Here is a 5,890-nt window from a genome sequence, read left to right on the forward strand (position 1 = left end):
CCTTTTTATTTAAATGATTAAATACTTCTATAATTCAAACACTTAGTAATTTACTCCCGATAGGTGCCCAGCAAATATACTGAATTAGACAAGGAAGCTCATTTCTTCTTACAAAATCTCTAGAAGAAAAGAAAGACAGAAAGAAAAAAACACACACAAAACCTTGCTGCTCAATGCAAAAAAAAAAATCTTTATAGACAGAATAAATAAACAAACAATAAAAACGAAGAGGCATTCTCTCTGCTTCTTCAAACCTAATGGAACTGGAGACTGGAGAGATGGGCTGGTAGTTGTAGCTCTTCACTAGTTACTTACAAGTCATTTAACTTCTCTAGGTCTCCATTTACTGGCCTTTGTAGGGAGATAATAAGTTAAAGACTTATAGACTGTGAAAGTGGGAATATCTCTAGAAATTATCTAATGGAACTCCATTTTGTAGAAAATAAATGTGAGGTTAGAGAAATAGTAGGACTTTTAAAAATTACAGTGTTAGTTCTTGGCAGAGGCCCAAATTAAACCCATGTCTTTGGCCCTCTTTTATACACACCAGGGTAGGATGGTCGCTGGAGTGCCTTCCTGCTCTGAAATTCTACAATGGTGCTTGCGCATTCCCATTCACAACCCCAGCTCTGTGAATGCACATGCATTTCAAATTTTTGAAAATAAAATGCCATTTTACAATCTCCCCAGAGATCTGACTTGAAATCAGAAACAGAAAGGAACATCCGATCTAAGCTAAAATGAAATACAGATTTTGTACTAGGCAGTATGCCTTTAGCTTGCAAAGTCCTACATCCATGGGGAAACTTCAAATATCTTTTTAGCCAAAAACCTCACTTTGATCCTTAGAATCACCTTGCAAATGCTCAATGGACTGACTTGCTTTGGGTAGCTTTTGCACTTCTTCAGGAAGATGTGTTCAGATTTCATTTATTAAAGAGTCATAAGATGCCATGCTTAAGTTTTAATTATCTTCTTGGAGATCCATATTAATAGTTTCATTTAGATTTGGAAGCAACCCAAGTGTCCATCAGTAGATGAGTGAATAAAAAAGCTGTGGTACATTTACACAATGGAATACTACTTAGCCATAAAAAAGAAAGGAAATCATATCCTTTGCAACAGAATGGATGGACCTGGAGAACATTATGCTATGTGAAATAAGCCAGTCAGAGAAAGACAAACACTATATGACTTCATTCATACGTGGAATCTAACAAACAAAATATAAACAGACTCATAGATAGAGAACAGACTGATAGCTGTCAGAGGGTTGGGAGGGTTGGAGGACTGGGTGAAAAAGATGAATGGATTAAGCAAAAAACAACAACAACAAACAAATTCCTCATAGAGAGAGAAGAGTGAGGTGATTACTAGAGCAGGAGGATGGGGGAGGTAGAAAAGGGTATAGGGGGCTAAATGGTGATGGGAGGAGACTTGCTTGGAGTGGTGAGCACAGTGCTATATACAGACGATGTTCTATAAAATTGTATACCTGAAAGCTATATAATTTTATTAACCAATGTCACCCTAATAAATTCAGCTAAAAAATGCTTTTGTGGAGATGCAAAGCAAGACCTACCTGGGGAACACTTGAAATCTTGCCCCTGGCATACGTTGTCAGTTTGGCTCAAAAAACTCTTATAAAAGTTCTAAAAAAAAGAAAAAAAGACGACCTACTTACTGGGTGTTATGTGAGAAGCCTGAAGAAAGACTCCCTTCTTTCCCTCTCCAAAACAGTATCTCCAACCTGGACCTAACATATACCTGATATTTCTACTTTTCTAACTTGTTTAAACTTTGGAAACTATGAAGCCTTATAATAAAAACATTGACTTAGCTTATTAGGTCATGCAGCATGAGGCGAGCAGACAGGAGGGAGCAGGACACTGGACAGACCTTTTGATTGGAGAAAGGGTGGAGGCCCCGGAGGAGGAAGACCATTGGTACGGCCATGGGAATCCTGACTGTCCGAGAGCAGATTAAGGCACCGGCCCCTGGGAGGTCTGGAACATATTGAAAGACATCCGAGGGCACAGGCAAGGAAGTGACCCCACGGGAAAACGTTCTTCACCTGGTTTACAATTCTGTCTCAAGCCGGTGTGCCTGTGACCTTTGACATTGTAACACTGCCTGATGTTGCCAAGTGCTGTGGCATCACCTACCCAGTCACGTAGACGGTGCCAAGCTGCAAATCTCAGCACACAGTCCCTTCATGACCAGCAAGTCACCACGTGGTCATTTTCTGTGTTTTCTAAATAATTCACAGCATGAGAGAAAGTGGCAGAGGCTGCTTTTCAAAGGCTGTCATCTCCTCAGTATCCCTTCCCTTGCCTGAAACCAGAACCATGTTCATTCTCTCTGTGGTAAATTTTTATAGACTCTTCCAAGGCACACAGAACATTTGCAGTTAATGGTACCCAATTTTATCTTAAATCTCAACAAATTTGTCATCCCCCACTTTCGAAATTATTGTATATTTAACTGACAAAAACAATCTGCCAAATTAATAGTTGTGGTGGAGAAAAACCAACAACAGTGGTTTGATTAAATTCACTGTACAAAAGCTAAATATTTGCAATGATTCTAGGCGTTAAAGCTGATACACACCAGGATTAAAATATTAGTATTGCCATATTGTTTTGGAATTCTGTTTAATTTGGTGAACCTCAACATAGGACTTGGAGAATTTCAAAACGATTAAAAAAATTAGAAAGTAATGCATGCCTTTCTTAAAGCATTAAGTAATTCAGTACACTTTTTTAATTGTACTGAAAGAGTGGGTTTTCTCCTCGTTAGTCTAAATGTTTCTTGAGAGAAGAGTTGGTGACTTCAGCTCATTTGTATTCTTCGATATATGCTTTTCACAAAAAAGTCTTAATATGTAACTCTTGTATTTGGTGACAAAGTGGATCAGAGAAGAGAAAGACACAATGCATTAGATGAATTTAGATTCTACTTTACGTTGTAGTTCCTATTTCTTAATTTGACAGGTAAAGAAGATCAGAGTAGCCAACATGAGTCCATTCAGACCCAGGTGATGGCTTCTTTGACGCCCACAGTGACGGTTTCTGGTGGTTCTAGTATCCCTGGGACAGTCCTTGACCAGAACTCCAGAACTCTCCCTGTTAATGCCTTAGATAAGCCCCCTTGAGAACTAAAGGAGACTGTCTCCATGGACCAAAAGGTGACCTCCTTTGATCAGAGAAAACCCACAGCAACCTCCTGGATGATAGGTGGTACTGACAACCCAAAGACATTGTTCACTGATTGCCAAAAGACAACCATCACTGCAAACAACGTGACAATCTCCAAAGAAGGTAGCCAGATGAAGACCCTCAGTGATGAACAGACTGTCGATGGAGGCCAGATGACCTTCGGTGGGGACCAGACCCGTGATGGAGGCCATATTACCTTTGTTTTGGACCAGACCCGTGATGGAGGCCAGATGACCTTTCTTGGGGAACGGCCTCTGGCGTTTGCCATGTGCTGGCTAGGGCGGGGGGCAGGCTCCCGGGCAGCGTGCGAGGAGGAAGCTGGAGCCTGGGTGGAAGCATAGAGCGGGCGACTCGCTCTCACATCCCTAAAGAGGTGGCTGACATCTTCAAGGCCCCTAGTGATGATGAAAACTTTGTTGGTTTCAGAGATGACGTTCCCATGGAAACCCTCTCATCCGAGGAGAGCTGCAATAGTTTTGACTCACTGGAGTCAGGGAAACAGCAGGATGTGCGCTTCCGTTCCCAGTACTTCATAGAAGAGCTGAGGAGAATTTCTATAGAGGACACCGACTTGGATACAGAGGACTTTGAGGGGTTTACACAGAACGACCTGGGTTTAAACAGTAGTCCAGAAGGAAAGCTCGAGGAGTCCGATTTGAGCGACGATGGTAGCGAGGCATCAGTGAGTGAGGAGGAGGGAGATGACAAAGAAGAAAAGGCTACGCCCAGAAGAAGCAGGCCTAGGAGCAGCATTGGTCTCCGCGTAGCCTTGCAGTTCCGCAAGAAACTGGCCAAAACAGCCGACGAGAAGAATTCTGCTGAGCCGTTATTTTCTAGCTCTTGCTCACAGGACAGTACAAAAGCCATTCTCCGGAGAAAGAAAAGCAGCAGAGAAGGGAAGGAAAGGGAAGATTCGGCCTCAGAGCCCGAGGATGACTCCAGGGACGAGGAGAGCTCGGACGCGCTGCTGAAAAGGACCATGAACATCAAGGAGAACAAGGCCATGCTTGCTCAGTTATTGGCGGAATTGAACTCGGTGCCTGATTTCTTCCCAGTGCGAACCCCAAGCTCGGCTTCCAAGAAGAAAACCGTGAGGCGGGCCTTCTCGGAGGGGCAGGTCCCCAGGCGCAGGAACCCCACCCGGAGTGCCGGGCCGCCTGTGAAGTTCGCCCTGGAGAAGTTCACCGTCTCCGCCGCCCAGTTTGCAGAAGAGTTTTACCGCTTCAGGAGAAGGAAGACAATTAGTGGGGGGAGGTGCCAGGGCTATTGGCGGCGGCATCGCCTATCTTCCTTTCGGCCCGTGGAGGACATCACTGAAGAGGACTTAGAAAATGTCGCCATAACTGTCCGAGATAAAATCAATGATAAAGTTCTGGGTAACACATGCCATTAGTGTCAGCAGAAGACCATCGACACCAAGACAGTGGCCAGGGCAGTTTTGTGGGCCGTGCCTGCGGAATCGCTACGGGGAGGATGTGAGGTCGGCGCTGCTGGACCCAGGGTGGATGTGCTCTCCCTGCCTGGGGATCTGCAACTGCAGTTACTGTCGGAGGCGCGATGGCCGCTGTGCCACAGGGATCCTCATTCATCTGGCCAAGTTTTACGGTTATAACAACGTCAAGGAGTATCTGGAGAGCTTACAAAAGCAGCTGGTAGAAGATAATTAGGAGGAGGAAGAACCACCAGCCAACTCACCTTTGTGTATTCCTGCAAAACATGTCCTATGTACCATTTGTGCCCATGATGTCTTACAGTTATATTTTTATAAAGAAATTCTTTGTAGATCTAAAAAAAAAAAAAAAAAAAAAAAAAAATCAAAGGGCACCAAAAAAAAAAAAAAAAAGCGATTACCATTTCTAGGCGACCTGAGAAGACTTCGGCATAGAAGTAATTCGTTAAACTCACAGCTGTAGCATGAGCAGTTGATTGGCTGTTGAGGTGTCGCGTGTGTTTAAAACTCAGGCCGATGGCACTCTGAGGGCCTGTTTCTGCATCATCTGATGACTGACACAGAGTCCACCGGGTAGACCTTTGCGGAGGAAGAGGTGGGCTAATCCCTGTCAAATGCTTCCCCCGACGTTGAGAACACGGGGAAGGACTGCCACAGGATCTCAGGCCATCATTCATCTGTGTTCCCAGAGTGGATTACAGCTGAAGCCCTGGAGGGCGTGGCAAGCGAAGGAGCCAATAGGCATGCAGCGCACCTGGCTGCGGCTCCATAAATGCCTAACGCATCTGCCTGCAGCACCATAAGTGCCAGGACCTGCACGGAGCAACTAGGTGCCAGCCGACCTTATTACCTCCAGACACAGTGGCTCCTGACCGCGTGCTCGATGAACTGATGGATCCCACAGCTGAAGATCGAGTTCAATTATCCGGCAACTGCCAAGATACTCGCCCTTTATCTCAGGAAATTGCGGCGTTCCTCCGGGAATTCTGTGAGACACTTGAGACAACAACTCCAGCTGCACCAGAGCCACAGATATGCATGCCTCTGACTGCCCGTGGTGACGAGAGCCAACATGAGTCCATTCAGAACCAGGTGATGGCTCCTTTGACGCCCACAATGACGGTTTCTGCATGTTCTAATATCCCTGGGACAGTCCTTGACCAGAACTCAAGAACTCTCCCTGTTAAGGCCTTCGATAAGCCCCCTGGAGAACTAAATGGGA

General features: G+C 44.9%; 1 pseudogene; it reads left to right on the forward strand.

Moving 5' to 3' along the window:
• Positions 1-3,612: 3,612 nt before the first annotated feature.
• On the forward strand, positions 3,613-4,934 carry LOC139015721 (cell division cycle-associated 7-like protein pseudogene; annotated as a pseudogene).
• The last annotated feature ends 956 nt before the right edge of the window (positions 4,935-5,890 follow it).

Source organism: Myotis yumanensis, unplaced genomic scaffold, assembly GCF_028538775.1.
Source record: "Myotis yumanensis isolate MYYU_CA2020_CCGP unplaced genomic scaffold, mMyoYum1.0.hap1 SCAF_8, whole genome shotgun sequence".
Lineage (NCBI taxonomy): Eukaryota > Metazoa > Chordata > Mammalia > Chiroptera > Vespertilionidae > Myotis > Myotis yumanensis.